The sequence below is a fragment of the Lissotriton vulgaris genome, chromosome 5 (assembly GCF_964263255.1).
Source record: "Lissotriton vulgaris chromosome 5, aLisVul1.2, whole genome shotgun sequence".
Taxonomy (NCBI): Eukaryota; Metazoa; Chordata; class Amphibia; order Caudata; family Salamandridae; genus Lissotriton; species Lissotriton vulgaris.
Genome location: NC_141693.1, coordinates 1627295948 through 1627315061, shown reverse-complemented (window position 1 = coordinate 1627315061; position 19114 = coordinate 1627295948).

Below are 19114 nucleotides of genomic sequence, written 5' to 3'. Positions count from 1 at the left end.
CCCTAGGCAGGGTGCAGTGTAGGTAAAAGGCAGGACAGGTGTCAGTGTGGGTGCTAGGCCCTGACAGTGGAAAATACTCCATTTCATTTTCCCTGGTCAAAGGCCATCCTGCCTATAGGGCAGAATGGAGGAGGCAGGGTGTAGTATTGTTAGCCTAGTTTCCCAAGATTTGGAAACGGAACAGTGAAGTTTGGTATGTCTGAACTCACAGCATCATAACACATCTTTTTGGATAGATGGTTATGCCGCTGTATGTCCAGAAACTGCTGTTTGAGGAAATAACTGAGTTTCTGCTTTAGACCTTTGTGTGTGTCTCAGCAAAATGTGAATTGCCTGCCTAGATGTGGCAGAGGTGAGAAAGGCTGAGGAAAGTCGTGCTCCAGGGGAGGGGTGGAGATGGCGCCTGGCCGCCATGCACCTGTAGCGGGGAGAAGGAGAGGCTTTACGAGGTGAAGAGGCCTGGTTCAGAGCCATAAAACAATAGACACATCACCCTTTGAGTGATCCAGGCCCCCAGTATCAAAGAGAGGACGGTGACACTGGGGGGGGCAGCAGATACGCAAGACTTCAAAGACAATGAGGGGTATAACTGGAAGAACTGTAACCCCAAGACTTTGGTTATGTTGATGATGTCGTTGAGAACGGTCTCTGTATCATTCAGAGAAGTGCTAGGAGCTCTTTGAAGACGCCGTGGACACTTTGACCTGTCCGTGACGTGGAAGAAAACGTCACCCTCAGGAAGAGTTGCTGAATAGGCCGAGGGAGACACTTGACCCTGGCTTTGTGATCTGGAGCTTGTGCGCAGTTTGTAGTTCTTGACCAAGGAGAGAAAGAATGGGCCCCGCAGTGGGCAGTGTCCCCTCTTCTTTCTGAGCAGGACTTTGCTGTGTGCTGCGTCCTATATTCAGGGCCCGAGGTGAGCTGGCTCCCTGTTCAGAAACACAGGAACATTAAAGTTTCCAGGAAGTCTCGAGTGGCACGGTGGTGGGACCGTGACGTGGCAGCCTGAGACTTCTGAAATGGTGCCTAAGGTGATCGTGGGCACCCGGAGTGAATCAAGACTCTGACGCGCAGGGTACGTGTCTTAGTGCGACTACAGGTGTTGGAGCGCCTGTGGATTGTGGGCATTGTGGAAGTGAGCCGAGTTTTGGGACATGTAGGGGGGTGCGTGTCACATTGCAGTCCAGGCACCAGTGAAGATTGCTGGGACATCGTGGGCACTAACGAGGAGTGAGTCTCTGACACGCGGGTTGGCGGGTGGTGGTGCAGCCAGGGTTTTAGTGGAGAGCACCTAGTACTCGTGTACACCAGGAGGAGAGGTGAGACTCAGATATGCAGCGTGCATGTCGCAACCCAGGCATTAGTGGAAAGTGTCTGAAGACTGTGTGCACCAGGAGACAGGTTGAGTCTCGGAAGCACCAGGTGCGTGTTGAAGGTGCCACCGGAGGTGCTGGTGAGGAGTTGTCAAGCTATCCACGTCGTCCCTTACCTTGCTTGAACAGATGCCCTCTAGGATGACGCAGATGATTCCGCAGAGACGCAAGGGACCAACTTCCCTGATTACTAACTAAAACTTACTGGTTCTAAAATCACAGCAAGAATTTAACTAGAAATTAGGGAGGAGGGCCGGTACTGGACGTTGTAGTGAAGAACCTTGATTCTTGCTGTCGACCTGCGAGGCAACAAGTACAAAAGACTTTACTATTTAGGTCCTATAGATTTCTCCTATTCTACTCTAGATCTTTTAACTAATCTAGTCAAGGCTCCTAAGACTCTGTCTGGAAGTTTTGATGTTCCCCTACCTGCGATCAGTAAGATGTTGGCCTTCGTCCAGTATTTCTTTATAAGAAGTGAAGATGAAGTCGTCAAGCGTCTTCTAAGATAAGTGGTCAGCTTGTAGGCTTGTATGCTCAAGTTGAATTAGGCTGGAAATTAAAGAGATGGATTACTTTACATTCATTAAAAGACTTTCGCAAAACCTTCCTAACCATTCTATCACTTACTTGCAATTAACTTCTTGCTTCCTAGACTTGGGGTTCTTGTAATTTTCCTCTAAATTCAGGAAAGATAAGCTGAGCCCAAAAAGATACACAAAACCCTATTCTTAACAACAAGTGTTGACTAAAGTCGCAATCTAAATATTGCTCTAAATTTTACACACATGAAATCCTAAACAAAGTTCTTCTTTAGAAAACTGAGATACAAAGAATCGGAAATGTCCAAAGTCTTTCCTTCCGTTTTCTTCTGTGAAACAAAGTTCCAAATATTAATGTTGACCTTTCTTGCGAAGGGCGCCTTTTAATAAAAAATGAAAGTACTTAGCTTTCTGCCTCTTTGTCTTCTAGGGTCATCATCGCGGTTGCAGAGGAAGAATCGCCATGAAGAGGAGCAATGAGGAAGTCCTGCCAGCGTTGAGAAGCCTTCAGGTAGGTTCCAAGTCCTGACGCTAGCTTCTTCAATGGTTGTCTGAAGGCAAAGCGCCTTCCAGAAGGCTGGGTGCGGTTTAAGTACTGGACCGCACCCAGCCCCACCCGGTTACGCACACAGAACGTGCGCGAGATAGAAGTTTCCCGATCCCTTCAGAAGCGCACCAAAAAGGCGCGTGCGAGGGATGAGGAGAGAGCGCTTCTCTGAGCGAAGGCTTGGTTTTCTGATAGCGCTCAAAGCGAAGGCTTGGTTTCTGATAACGCTGGTTCCAAATCCTGAAATACAACACATGGGAACACAGAAACCTGCACAAAGCATGCTTTGAAATGACCACAACAAGTTATAATAACGCTGGTTCCAAATCCTGAAATACACCAAATGGGAACACAGAAACCTGCACAAAGCTTTTTGAAATGACCACAATAAGTAATAAGGCATGAAAAACTGTACACCTAAACACACTGACTTGAAGCGTGCGGGCGCACGGGACAGGGGTGGGTTTCCAAAAGGGAAATACTGCATATGCCTAAAGGGGATATGTAGTCTTTAGGGAAGGGCAGGTGTGGAATCATGACAGTACTCCCTCCTCAAGATCCCCCCAAGAACTGTGGAAATGGGTTTTGGTTTATCAGGGTGTCTTAAATGAAAGTTCCGAATCAATCTGGGAGCATTTTTAAGATGTTCTAGGGGCTCCCATGATCTTTCCTCAGGACCATAACCCTTCCAGTCAATGAGGTAAAACAGCCTTCCCCTAACTCTTTTGGAATCCAAGATTGATTTTACTTCAAATTCTGAGTTGCCTTCAACAATGATAGGAGGCGGAGATTTGGAAATACGAGTTTGGGGATGAAAAGGCTTGATTAGAGAGACATGGAAGACTGGATGTATCAGGTATTTGCTAGGGAGAGTCAATTTAACACAAACCGGGTTTAGTACCTTTTCGATGGAAAAGGGGCCAATAAATCTTGGATTAAATTTTCTGTTCCCCTTTAATTTCAAATTTTTTGTACTCAACCATACTTTGTCACCTATTTCATAAAGAGGTTGTTCAGATTGATGCTTATCCTTAGCTTCCTTTTGGGATTCTTTTGCTTTGGCCAAATTGAATTTAGCATCCTCCTGAATGGTGAATATCTTGGACACATAGTCATAGACTGTGGGTACGGAATCATTGATGTTGTTGTTGGAGTTTTCGGGAATGCTTTTTGGATGAAAACCGAAATTACAAAAGAATGGGGACATTTTAATAGAAGAATGCTCAGAGTTGTTGTAGGCGAACTCCAAAGGACTTAACAGATCGGACCACTCTTCGGAAACATTTGGTAACATACAACGAAGATACTGTTCAATCGTTTGGTTAGTTCTTTCAGTTAAACCATCGGTTTGGGGATGGTAACTAGAGGATAAACGAACCTCCATGTGTAACAAAGAACTCAGCTTTTGCCAAACCTTAGAAACAAACTGAGATCCCCTATCCGAAATTACAACTGAAAGAATTCCGTGTAGTCTTATCACATGGATCATGAGCAAATGAGCAAGCTCAAAGGCAGTAGGAAGCTTTTTTGAAAGGGATAAAATGGGCCATTCGGGAGAACTGGTCTACCACAGTCAAAATTGTATTGAATCCCTTCTTGGTTTCAGGTAGTTCAACTATGAAGTCTAATGATATAGTATGCCAGGGTTGAGGAGGAATAGGTAAAGGCATTAACAACCCACTAGGAGCCTGATGAGAGGACTTGTGTTGGATACAAATGCTACAAGTTTCCACAAATTGTTTGATGTCTTTAGACATAGAAGGCCACCAAAACTTCCTCTTGATGAGTTCCACAGTCTTCAAAATGCTTGGGTGGGCTGACAGAACCGTATCATGATGAAGATGAATTATGGATCTTTGAATTTTCTCATTTGGAACAAAGATCAAGTCATGGACCTTCAGCAAATTGTCTTTCTCAAATAGAAAAGGATGATCTTTTTTCCAAAGCTCCAATTCCTTTTCTTTCAGAGCTTCTTTGATGTCGTTAATGATGTCACTAACAGTTAAACTTCCCTGAAAACAAGAAGTTGGGATTACAGGGTGAACTACTTCCGGTTGATCTGGACTCTTTTCTCCTAGTCTAGATAAAGCATCCGCTTTTAAGTTCTCCTTTCCTGGGCGATATGTGATTACAAAATTATAGTCATTGAAAAACATGGACCAACGCAGTTGCCTAGCAGATAGAGCCTTTACAGATCTCAAAGCTTGGAGATTCCGGTGCTCAGTATAAATCGTTACAGGATGACGAGCTCCTAATAGGTAGTGACGCCATTCTTCAAACACTGCTTTGATTGCTAACAACTCCTTGTCAGCAAATGCATAATTTTGTTCGGCTTCTGATAATTTTCTTGAGAAATAAGCTATAGGGTGCATTTGGCCAGTATCTGAATCTCGTTGTGAAAGAATGCCACCCAATGCAAATTGAGAAGCATCTGCTTCCACAATAAAAGGTAAATTGGGGTCTGGATGACTTAAAATTGGAGCCATGGTAAATCTCTTTTTTAGGTTCTGAAATGCTTCATCAGCGGCTGGGGACCATGAAAACTTGACTCCTTTTCTCAACAGTTTGGTAATGGGTGTTATAACCTGAGAAAAGTTCTGAATGAATCTGCGGTAGAAATTTGCAAACCCTAGAAAACTTTGGATTTGTTTCACAGAAGTGGGACTTGGCCAGGTTGTTACAGCTTCTACCTTTTTAGGGTCCATTTCTATTCCCTCTGGGCTAATAATGTAGCCCAGAAAATCCACTTTGGTAACGTGAAACAGACTCTTTTCCAATTTTACGAAGAGTGAGTTCGAAAGTAGTCTTTGAAGAATGGCGCGAACCTGTTTTACATGTTCTTCCTCAGAATCAGAATATATGAGAATATCATCTATGTAAACTACACAGCAGATGTCAATGAACTCATGCAAAACCTCATTTATAAAAAACTGGAAGGCTGCAGGAGCGTTACATAAACCAAATGGCATGACTTGGTATTCAAAGAGACCAAATTTGGTACGGAATGCTGTCTTCCATTCGTCTCCTTTTCTTACTCTAACTAAATGGTAAGCTCCGCGTAAGTCCAGTTTTGTATAAATTTTAGCCTTCTTTATTTGGTCTAATAGTGTAGGGATCAAAGGCAAGGGGTACCTGTTCTTAATGGTTACGTTGTTTAAGGCTCTGTAATCGATACACGTGCCCAGCTCCCCTCCCTTTTTTGGAATGAAAAAAAGAGCTGATGAAACTGGAGACTTAGAGTGTCTTATGAAGCCATTAGCAAGATACTCATCCAGATATTCTCTGAGATGAGCGTTTTCTGCCTCAGTAAGAGCATATATTCGGCTGCAGGGTAAGGTAGCTCCAGGCACCAAATCTATCCTACAGTCGAAATCTCTATGTGGTGGAAGGGTGTTGGCCTTCTTCTTGTCAAATACATCAGACAGGTCATCATATACTGATGGTACCCCTTACAGAATTAGTATATTGGGTGATTCCATTCCAAAGTCAAAACCTTGAACCACATCCTTAGATCTTTTAGTAAGGAAGCAATGATTTATGCAAGTAGGAGATTGAAAAGTGATTGACTTGGTTACCCAATCTATGGACGGGTTATGTTTTACCAACCAAGGCATACCTAAAATCATCTTGAATTGAGGGGCATCAATAATGTCAAATTGTATTCTCTCCCTATGTATAGGAGAACAATCCATTTCTAATACCTCAGTCTGTCTATTTACTGGACCCGAAGTCAATTCTTTGTCATCCACTGCTCTGACGATTTCTGGATGGTCCTTTGACAAAGATCTGAAGCCTAACTGAAGGAAGAAATGAGAGTCTATAAAATTACCGGTAGCACCAGAATCTATGATGGCTTCCACCTGTCTAGAGTAAGATTCTGGAAGCAGACCTCGAAGTTCTACAAGAATTGAAAAGTGGCTACAACCAATGGGAGGAAGAGTTGAGGCCAAACTAGAGAGCAAGCTCGATAAACCGACCTCTCCCTTTACCGAGTTTTCTAGTTTTCCGACTTTTCTTGTGTGACAGCTAAGTCGGATGATTTAACTTTAAATTTCTTTGGTCGTGTGGGACATTCCTTCACAAAGTGTCCTGTCTTCCCACAGTAGAGACATTGATTTAATCGCCGCCTCTTTTCTTTCTCTTCCTTAGACAAGGGACCTCGGATAGAACCTATCTGCATAGGTTCTACAGTATAAGACTTGGAACTAGGTTCTCTGTTAGGTGCTGATGTGGATCTTTCCTTGAAGAAAACTAATTTGTGTTCTGACTTCCCTCTTTCTCCCTTTCTTTCAGAAATACGATGATTTAATTTCACCACTAAGTCAATGAAGGCACTTATCTCTTCGGGGGGGTCTAAAATCTGGGTGATCATGTCTTTTAATTCGTCCTTCAATCCTCTATAGAAGATTGAGATTCTTTTGTCATGAGGCCAATCTGCTTCTAATACCAAACGATTGAAGTTAGATATATAATGTAACAAATCAGATGAGCCTTGCTTTAAACCTAGTAGCTCATTGTCTGCTGACTGAACAAATAGATGTTTAGCAAACATCTTTCTTAAAGCCCTCTCAAAATCCCTAAAGTTATACAAGATCCGATCATCGCTTTCCACTAAGGGGACTGACCAAAGGGCAGCGTCTCCAACCATGTAGGATAACATGAATGCAATTTTAGAAGAATCATCAGGAAAAGCTGTGGTCTTTGCTATGAAGTGCAAATGACATTGTTGCAAAAACACAGAGAACTTATTGCAATCTCCATAAAATCTCTCTGGAGGGGCTAAGGGGGTGGGTACTGGAGTCACAACATGGACTTGTGTTGGAGAACCTGAACTGGAGGAGCCCTGAAAAGTGGCTGGTTTCAAGACTGACTTCTGCTGCACCGAATCCTGGAGAGAGGATAAATCCCTACGTAAAGCAGCATTATCCTGCCTAATTGCTTCTAACACTGCGGCCAAATCCTGCATAGATACCTGATCCATTGCGTCTGGGCGGAATAATCAACGTGGGCTTTGCCTTCTGTGAAGCTATCCACGTCGTCCCTTACCTTGCTTGAACAGATGCCCTCTAGGATGACGCAGATGATTCCGCAGAGACGCAAGGGACCAACTTCCCTGATTACTAACTAAAACTTACTGGTTCTAAAATCACAGCAAGAATTTAACTAGAAATTAGGGAGGAGGGCCGGTACTGGACGTTGTAGTGAAGAACCTTGATTCTTGCTGTCGACCTGCGAGGCAACAAGTACAAAAGACTTTACTATTTAGGTCCTATAGATTTCTCCTATTCTACTCTAGATCTTTTAACTAATCTAGTCAAGGCTCCTAAGACTCTGTCTGGAAGTTTTGATGTTCCCCTACCTGCGATCAGTAAGATGTTGGCCTTCGTCCAGTATTTCTTTATAGGAAGTGAAGATGAAGTCGTCAAGCGTCTTCTAAGATAAGTGGTCAGCGTGTAGGCTTGTATGCTCAAGTTGAATTAGGCTGGAAATTAAAGAGATGGATTACTTTACATTCATTAAAAGACTTTCGCAAAACCTTCCTAACCATTCTATCACTTACTTGCAATTAACTTCTTGCTTCCTAGACTTGGGGTTCTTGTAATTTTCCTCTAAATTCAGGAAAGATAAGCTGAGACCAAAAAGATACACAAAACCCTATTCTTAACAACAAGTGTTGACTAAAGTCGCAATCTAAATATTGCTCTAAATTTTACACACATGAAATCCTAAACAAAGTTCTTCTTTAGAAAACTGAGATACAAAGAATCGGAAATGTCCAAAGTCTTTCCTTGCGTTTTCTTCTGTGAATCAAAGGTCCAAAAATTATTGTTGACCTTTCTTGCGAAGGGCGCCTTTTAATAAAAAATGAAAGTACTTAGCTTTCTGCCTCTTTGTCTTCTAGGGTCATCATCGCGGTTGCAGAGGAAGAATCGCCATGAAGAGGAGCAATGAGGAAGTCCTGCCAGCGTTGAGAAGCCTTCAGGTAGGTTCCAAGTCCTGACGCGAGCTTCTTCAATGGTTGTCTGAAGGCAAAGCGCCTTCCAGAAGGCTGGGTGCGGTTTAAGTACTGGACCGCACCCAGCCCCACCCGGTTACGCACACAGAACGTGCGCGAGATAGAAGTTTCCCGATCCCTTCAGAAGCGCACCAAAAAGGCGCGTGCGAGGGATGAGGAGAGAGCGCTTCTCTGAGCGAAGGCTTGGTTTTCTGATAGCGCTCAAAGCGAAGGCTTGGTTTCTGATAACGCTGGTTCCAAATCCTGAAATACAACACATGGGAACACAGAAACCTGCACAAAGCATGCTTTGAAATGACCACAACAAGTTATAATAACGCTGGTTCCAAATCCTGAAATACACCAAATGGGAACACAGAAACCTGCACAAAGCTTTTTGAAATGACCACAATAAGTAATAAGGCATGAAAAACTGTACACCTAAACACACTGACTTGAAGCGTGCAGGCGCACGGGACAGGGGTGGGTTTCCAAAAGGGAAATACTGCATATGCCTAAAGGGGATATGTAGTCTTTAGGGAAGGGCAGGTGTGGAATCATGACAGGAGTACTGGGAAGCGGTAAACACCATGGAGCAAAGAAGAGCCTGGAACCAGCCATGCCGAGACGCCGAAACTGACAACGGTAACCACAGCACTGTACCCACCTGTAACAAATACAACCAGGGACGGGTAGCTCTTTGAAATACCAGAACTGTTTTTTCGGACAAGACCTACAAAGTCCACGATATAAAGAAAAGATAAGGGAAGAGAGATACTCCAAAGGTTTTTTAAAGAAATAGGCTGGAATAAAGAAACGACCGGAAAAATACCAGTGCGACCACAGAGGGATCTTACAAAAGACAACTTACCGAATATACTCGCAGCGCCCTGAAGAAACTCCTTGGTAGGGAGTGAAACGCGTTGGCTGATCTCACTACTTATTTTATTGATATGCCTTTTGTTGCTGAACAAAGATAAATAAAGAACATTTCTCTACTTATTCTATTTGGACTCTCATTTTGGTGCGCCCCCTTGAGTATCTAAAAACTGTTTAACTGATCTGGAGAGCACAGCGACGCCAAACAGCAGCTGGTGTCGGGGTTGGCAGCACAATATCAAACTGACTCGACCATAGACCTATTGGCACTGGAGTTTAGGTGCGGCATTTTAAGGTCCGCTGCTGCTTTTTCGTACAAATACTTAATTGTATCAGGGAGCTTTGAGCCCCTGATGGAGGGATTCCCGGAGATCCCTCTCTGATTGCTGAGAGTTTTGCACATTACTTTTCAGACCTCTACGCCCCGGAGAAATCCCTACCAGAAGACATGGTACACACGCTTCATAGGAGATCTCCCACCCCGGACTTTATCTGATGAAGCTCGGGCTGAACTAGACCTTCCGTTTACGGAGGAGGAACTGTCTACAGCTGTAGGGGACTTAAACTCTGGGAAGCCCCAGGCCCTAATTGGTATCTATGCAAGTTTTTTAGGTCTTTCAAAAGCAAATTGAATGATAATCTTACAGTGCAGCAGGATGTCTAGTCATAATGGGGCAAAAAGAGAGTACAGGCATTCTTACAAAGAACCCTAAAACATAGGATTTCAAGCATGAAAACATGAATTTGAACATCACATGTTTATTAATATAAAATAATCTGAACAAGTAATTCAATAATCACTTAATCACAAGCAATTTTGCAAAGGATTAGGAAATAAATGTGCAAGTCAGGGTAAAAAAATCAAATGATTTCCAATTCCAGAGTTTTGCAAACACTTCTAAAAGTTTACACAAAGACCAGAGGCACATATTAGTCTTCTCAAATCTTGCTTAGTAGCAGTCAAGAAGGTAAATAAACTACAAGTCCCATCAGGTTTAGCAAACAATAAGCCAATGGGAGAAAAACATTCGTACCAATATGTGTTAAAAGTATGTATTATTTTTGTAATGTATGTTTGAACTTTTCTTAAATAATGAATTTTAATTAATTTAATTTTTGTGTAATTTAAATCCGTCGCGGGTTGTGGGTTTATAGGGGAATAGTGTGGGAAGTAATTTAATTATTATATATTTTCTCAAAATATTTAGAAATAATTAATTGTATGAATAGTCATTTTTACCCTCCTGCTATCCAACACTTTCCCTACTATTGCACTCACTGGAGTGGGAATAGTAATTTTGTATCTACCCACTACCCAACACTTTCCCTACCGTTGCACTCACTCGAGTGGGAATAGTAACTTGTACCCTCCCGCTAACCAACAATTTCCCTACTGTTGAACTCACTGGAGTGGGAATAGTAATTTTTACCCTTCCGCTATCCAACACTTTCTCTACTGTTGCACTCACTGGAGTGGGAATAGTACATTTTATCTACCCGCTACCCATCACTTTCCCTACTGTTGCACTCACTGGAGTAGGAATAGTAATTTTTACCCTCCTGCTATCCAACACTTTTCCTACTTTTGCACTCACTGGAGTGGGAATAGTAATTTTTACACACCCTCTATCCAACACTTTCCCTACTGTTGCACTCACTGGAGTTGGAATAGTAATTTTTATTTGTCCTCTATCCAACACTTTCCCTAGTTTACCACTTGTTGGAGTGGAAATAGTTATTTTATGCCCGACGCTATGCAATGTTTCAAGTAATGTTATATTTAATGTAGTGTAAAATATTATTTTGTAAAAAATATGTATTTTAATGTTTAACTTATTATATAGATTTTGTATATATTTATATCATAGATGTATTTATATATATATATGTGTATTTATATTTTAAATTATGTTTTTAATATTTTATAATTAAAAATATTAATTATTAAAAAAAATATTAAGTTAATATATATAATACAAAATAAAAATGCATGTTTTTTAACATTTGTTTAATTAATTTTAAAGTTTTTAAAATTATTTTTAAGTATGTTTTACTCAATTATATTGATAATTAAATTAATTTCATATTACTTTTAAGACATTTTAAAAAGTCGATATTTTAGCAAACTATATTATTTACGCTATTTAGGATTCAATATTTTTGTACTTACCTGTTTGTAGATAAGAAGTCGATATTCTGTCACTCTATATTTTTTATTCAATATTTTAGCAGGTCGATATTCTGCTCCTCGATATTCTGTCAGTGATCCGCGCATGCGTGCTTTCTCTCCCCCTCTCACGGTTGTCTGTTAAACCGCTCACTACTCGCAACTCACTGCAATGTTGCAACAATTCCCTCAGTCCTCAGCACTCTTTCCTGCTTCAGAGTGCATTACTGCTCCATTTTCATTCCGACCCTACTTCTCAGAGCCCACAGTATTTCTGTATTTCCCATGCACTTCACCCCCTTACTCGACATTCCTGTTCAGTCTCACAGATGCCGAAGATCTGGGCAACACCTTTTGCAGGAACACCTTAGTTCAGTGTCCTCTTGCTTTCTCAAATACCTGCTTAATTCTTGTGTGAAGGCCCCCCCTTTCTTTTTCCACCTGTTTTAACCTTTTACTACCCATTCATGCAGTGATTTCTCTGTTTTGCTTAGCTTTTGGCTTCTGTTTTTCTCATATTTAGCCTATCATGGATTCCACCAATATATCTGCAGGAAGATGACAGGGAAAATTTCTGTAATAACTTGAGTGGTTTTATTCAAACCTCTGTTGATCAGGCTGTATTCAATTCTCTCTCCAAAATTACAAAAAGTATGGAGAAAACTGTTATAAATATTATTGTAAAAAATATGGCCCATTCTGCGGGGAATGAATAAAGTACAAAGCTCTGTCTGCTAAGGGATCTTTTTTTTCAAAAGATTCTTCATCTTCCAATGTGGAAGAGATTCCTACAAAACAATAAAAAAAATTGCTTTTGGTTAGTGCAAGTTTCTCACAGACATCAGAGGACAATGTTCCTCTAGGGCCTCCTTCCAAGGAGGGGAAAATTTCAAATTTAAACAAGAATATAGCTAAATCCTCAAAGGTCACAATTTCAGAAATTCAGTACACTGATGACTCATTCTATCCTGATACTGATGATGACAATCAGACACAAAACGATTCAAAATTTTGGCTGGGTCACAAGCAAAAGGAAATGAAAGTACTCGGTATTCAAAGTGATCCTTTTCACTCACAAACAATTTTGGATTCAGATGGTAATCTCATGTTTGACCCTAAATCTATTCATCATCCTAATTCAACAGAATGGCTTCCTTCTGACCAAGTTGAGGATTACATTTCCAGTCACTTGCGTTTTCCCTCTGGACAAGCAAACAAGGGCTAAATGAAAATCGGATTGCCCCAGTCCTTTACTTCCTTCCAATATTACTATGATTCCTTCTATTGACCCAAATATGTTAACCTTATTCTCCAAATGTCATAAAGACCGAAGGAAAGGTTTCTATAAAGCCTGTCTCTTTTAGAAGTAGTAGAAACAGCCAGATAACAAAACATGTCTGTCGATGCACAAGAATTGTTTTGTGGGCTCAAAGAACTTTCTGTTTACTGGGGCACACCAATTTCACTATCACGCATAAAAGAAAAAAGTGACTTATTTTGAAATTAGGCCCAAAACTGGCAAACGTGGCTACTATGGATTCCAGAATGAAAGCACAAGGCTGGTTGTTCTTCATCAAAGAAGTAAGCAAATATATCACCACTTTTGCTTCCCTGGATAAAGCCAGGCAATGTTTAAAAAAGGTTTTTGCCCAACAATGTTTTGCGGGGGCCGACAGAGGGAGGAGTTGCATTGCCATTAATTCCTACAGAAATCAAAGTTTCAGAGGCTTAAACTACAGCTCAATTCTATCCCCAAAGAGGCAGACGATTCCATGGTCTCAGAGGTGTACACCTCACAGGTAAATCTTCCTTCTGGCCTTCATATTCTAGGGGGTAATTTGAGATTTTTCCTCCACAAATAGAAATCAATCACAACAGATCCTTGGCTGTTGAACACAGTCCAATGTTATTCTATAGAGATTTACTACATTATTTTTCAGAGTCATCTTGCTGTCCTGCTTTCAAATGAAATTACTTATTTAATTTCTGAAGAAATATTAAAGATTCTTCACAAACACGCAATTCAAGAAACTCTTCTTCATCTTTTGCCTTTCCGCCACACTTTATTCTTAGTTCAGAAGAAAAACAGGAAACTAAAACCTGTCATAAATCCAAGAGATTTCAACCAGTTTGGGGTGTATTGTCATTTGAAGATGGAAACTTTTATTCTCCCCCAAATTATTTAGTACAAAACAACCGGATGGTCTGGTTAGATTTGCAGGGTGTGTATTTCACCATTCCGATTCACTAAGATTTCAGGGAGTATCTTTAATTTCAGTGGCAAGAGGAAACATATTGATTTTCCGCCCTTCCTTTCAGTCTCTCTTCAGCACCTTGGTGCTTCACAAAGGTTATGAAGCCAGTAATCACCCATCTCACATCTCAGGGTATCGAGTCAATTATTTATTTAGACATTTTTCTTATGACCAAAATCACTGTTCTCTTCAATCTCAACTTTATACCACTTGCTCTCTGCTACAAGATTTGGGTTTTATCATCAACAGGGAAAAATCTATACTAATCCCCTCCAAACATATGGAATTCCTGTTTTTTTAAATTGAGTTGGAAAGTGCAACTCTGCATTTACCCCTAACAAAAGTCAAAATGATCAAAACAGAAATCGCTCATACTCTCCAAAAGTCTTCCATTTTACTCAGAGCTCGTAAATGTTCTGTCCTCAACGATGCAGCACATCTTCCTGGGACCTTTTCATTATGGTGCTCTCCAAAGGTTAACAATCAGACATCTTCACAAAGGACTAGTGTTATATCCTGTACATTTAAATGCCTAGGTTATTCATGCTTCTACTCCTTTAATTGCATGTGCCATGTTGTGTTTCCTTTTGATTCTACATTCCTGACAGAGCTTTGCTCATACAGCATTCTCTGCTGTTAATCAGTTGTTACCTGTATCCTGCTGTGTCAGGACTGGATGCTGTGCTGTTCAATAAACCTTCTAAATACTACAAGCCTTCCTGGATTATTACAAATTTTGGCGACGAGGACAACCTTACTCCAGCCATCTACAGCACAGGAGTGGAGTTTGAACCCATTTTGGATAAATTTACATTTTTCACCTAATTTCTACTGGATTGCCTGCCTTTGAAGAAAACTGCCTGCCTTTGTGGAATTTGTTTGCCATCTTCCGCAAGTATTTCCCAAGAACTACATACAATTTCCTTTTATTCACCTCAAAATACAATTTTTTTCAGTTTTCTGACCTTTAAGCCTGCCTGCATCTTTTGACTTTCTGGCCACCTACAGCACGACGTTTCCGCGAGCTTCCATCTCCGTGGCAACCCCTTTGCCCCTTCGTCTTCATTCCTCATTCACTTTGAAGCGGAGCAACCACGTCATTGCTTGGCAACCACCGACATCATTGTCTACGAAGCGGAGAAGCAACGCCACTGCCCAGCAACCACGTCTTCGATGTTTCCGTATTGTGTCATCTAGCGCGTCATCACGCTACGCTACAACGTCATCACGCACGCTCCCGAAACATCATCACGCACGTTACGTGCCTCCATTTTGTTTGCTTCGTTGCTTAGCAACGCATTCACGGCAATTTCTTTTCATTTAGATGGTTGTTTCTTTCCGTTTTTGCTTATTACATTAGTGCTTCCTCTAATAAGTGTACTACTACGTCAGCGCTTATTTTTCTCATATACTCTATTTTTTTTTCAAGTATTTCTGGCAAGAGTTCTACAAACTATTTACAGCTTCTACTTCTACAGTTCTGCAAGTCTACAATTCTCTTCATTTTCTACAAACTATTTGATTCCGCATTGGTATAAGTACATTATCTTCAACAATTGTCTTCATTTTACTGTGTATTTTACAATTAATTATTTGTTTTACTTAATTTTAATCACCATGCAATTTGATCCTCCTGCAAAATTTTTACAGGTTAAGGGTGATCCTCCTATGCCCTGGTCAAGGTGGAAGGAGGAGTTTTTCAACTATATGAAAGCTATTGATGGGGAGCGCATGGGGGGAGAGAGAAAAAAAAGCATATTTTTACATTGTTTGGGCTCTGAAGGTCAAGAGATCTTTAGAACTTTACCTCAATTTACTGTGCCTAGTGGAAGTGGTGATTCTGTGAACGTTTACACTGAAGCTCTTGGTAGATTAGAGAAACGTTTCAAGCCTACCGCCAATATTGCCTTAAATCGCTTTAAATTTTATACTAGAGCACAGAAACAGGAGGAATCGTTTGATGATTTCCTCACTGCTTTAAGAGCTTTGACTTAACATTGCAATTTTGGTGCCATGGCAGATGAAATGATCCGTGATCAGATTATTGTTCATGTTAAAAACAAAAAGGTGCAAGATAAACTATGGTGTATAGGTGACCCTAACTTAGAAGAAACCATAGCCATTGCTAAGTCCACAGAAATGTCAGAAAAGTGGATGGACATAGTAGTTAAACAAACTACAAATTCCAATCCTAGTAAAACTAATAAAGAAGAGGAAGTATGTATTGTTAAACCCAAAGTTGATGACAAAAATGTTATTCCTTTTCAGTCTAAATATAAAAATTCTGTTGGTGTTAATAACAGAAGATCAGATTTTGGTAATTCTTCGTTTTCATGCTACAGATGTGGTAGTAGATCACATATAGCCTCCTTTCAGGGCTGTCCTGCTATAAACAGAACGTGTAATATTTGCAACAAGTTAGGACATTTTAGCAATGTATGTAGAGAGAGAAGGTACAATTCTCAAGGTCGTACTGGACGATCTATTATTCCTACTCTTTCTAAAGTATCTTCCGTTGGTATTGTGGATGAAGTCAAACATGAGGTTGAGCGTGGATATGTTGTATCTATCCTTGGATCAACCAGTAGGAAATCTCCTAAATGTACTTTTCATATTTCATCTATTGCAATCGAACTCATGGTAGATTCTGGATCTCCATGGACGATCATTACCAGGGAGTACTTTAATGAAAAATTAACAACTGTATGTAACAGATCTGATTTACAACCTTCAGATATATTGGCTGAAAGTTTCAATGGAAATATGATTGATATTGAAGGTTTCTTTAATGTTATTTTATGTTTCAGAGGAAGGTCAGCTCAAATTAAGCTTTACATTGCTATCAAAGGTGTTAATGTACTAGGTTGGCATGACCAATGGGAACTTGGCATCACGTTAAATCCACGTGCCAAAGATCCCATCTCCTTATGTAGTGAACAAGATATGATTAATTCTATTTCAGATGTTAATGAAAAGGATAATGTAATTATATCATGGAGTGAAAAGTTCAATAAAGTTTTCTGTGACCGTTTAGGAAGATTGGAAAATTTTGCACACAAAATTGTTCTCAAAGAGGGCGCAGTTCCAGTCAAACAAAAGCTAAGAGGAGTTCCTTTAAATGTTAGGGATGAGCTAAAAGAAATGTTGGATGACCTACTTAAAGACAATATTATAGAGCCCATTGAATCGTCTGAATGGGTTTCGCCCATCGTTTTGGTGCGCAAACCCGACCAAAAATTAAGGGTCTGCATTGATTTGAGGGCTCTAAATTCTAATATTGTTATAGACTGTCATCCCCTTCCGAATATTAATGAGCTTGTTTCCTTGTTTGATGGTGCGCAGATTTTTTCCACTTTAGACCTTAGATCTGCGTATCATCAAATTGAGCTTACTGAAGATTCCAAGAAATATACAGCTTTCATTACTCCCATGGGACTGTTTCAATACAGAAGGATGCCGTTTGGGTTGGCATCCGCTGCCTCTGTTTTCCAACGCGTCATGTTTCAAATCTTCAGAGATCTTGATAAGTTTGTAAAATGCTTTCAAGATGACATTTTAATTTTCTCAAAAAATGAAGCTGAACATAGTTCACATTTAAGTGTTGTGTGCAAAAGATTAGAAAACTCTGGCCTTACCCTCAAGGCACACAAATGCAAACTTTTTAGGAAATCAGTTGAATATTTAGGCCACACTTTGTCGGGGAAGGTCTTGTTCCTAAAAAATCTAATGTTGATGCGATTCTCAGTGCTCCAGCCCCAAAAAATAAGGAACAACTTCTTTCTTTCTCCGGTATGTGTGAATACTACAGTAAATTTGTTGTGAATTTTGCCACCAAAATGGAACCTTTAAGAAAACTTTTAAGACAGTGCAATGATTTTGTATGGGAGAATGAACAAGAAAGGGCTTTCACTGAGATCAAACATGATATTGTTAATTCCCCGACTTTGAAACCATTTAGGATTGGAAAGATGTGCATCATCACCACTGATGCAAGTTTGTACGGTCTTGGGTGTGTGCTATCTCAGACAGATGGTATGTTAGAATGGAATGTAGCCTTTTCCTCCAGAACTTTGAATGAAACTGAGCGCAGATATGTGGTTATTGAACGCGAGTTGCTTTCCTGTGTGTGGGCCATTGAACACTATAGAATTTATATTTGGGGCAGTGAGTTTATTCTAAGAACGGATCACAAACCTTTGGTGCATATCCTATCGGCTGGTGGTGGTTGGAACTCGACGGCTAGGATTGCACGTCTTTCATCCAAGCTACAGGAGTACAATTTTAAAGTTGAATATATTCCAGGGAAGAAAAATGTTACTGCCGACTGCTTATCACGCCTTCCGTGTGAAAGTAAGGTTGACAGTGTGAATAGTCTTAGTGAAGTTGATTTTGTATTAGGTTTGACAGATCTAGTTTCCTCCCAGTATCAAGATATTTCTGAACAGTTTTGGATAGAATGCCAGAATAAGGATGAGAAATTTGGTAAGTTGAAGAAATACCTTTTAGAAGGTTGGCCTAGTAAGAATAATGTTGAATATGACTTGCTACCATTTTATAACATAGCGGAAGAGTTATGGTGTGAAGGTGATTTATTTTTCAAATCTGAGAAATGCATCCCACCAAGTGGAGTGCAAGAGCTCATCCTCAAAATAGCACACAAGACTCATCCAGGAATTTCGGCCATGAAGCGTATTATAAGGTTACATTTCTGGTGGCCTGGGATGGACAGGTTCATAGACCGCACTGTTAGAGAATGCAATGAGTGCTGTAACAGTGACAAGATGCTAAAATTACATGTTCCACCCCTTAAGACAGTTAAATGGCCAGAGTTTCCATGGAGCAAGATAGCCTTTGATATTTCGGGGCCTTTCCAAGTGTTACCGGAAAGTTCACGTTTTGCGTTGGTCATTGTAGACTACCATTCCAAATGGCCAGAAGTGAAATTTGTAGCTAAAATCACTTCTGAAGTTGTCATTTCCTTTTTCAAAGAAGTTTTCGCTAGGGAGGGCTGTCCTTCGGTATTGGTGTCAGATAATGGTGTGCAGTTAGTCTCTGCTGAAATGAAATTGTTCTTACAATCTTGTAACATCAGACACATTTGTACATCACTTTACGAGCCACATGAGAACGGGCAGGTTGAGCGTTTTAACCGTGTTTTGAAGGGTTTTGTCTCGGATGCTATCAAAGAAAAGGGGGATTGGCTGAACCGTATTAGACAGAAACTTTGGACTTATCGTATAACTCCTCATACTACCACTGAGATCAGTCCGTTCAAATTACTTAAAGGAAGGGATCCTGCGACGGACATGTGCCCTTGGTGGCTCAAAGAAAAATGTGAAGGCCTGGGTGAAAATGG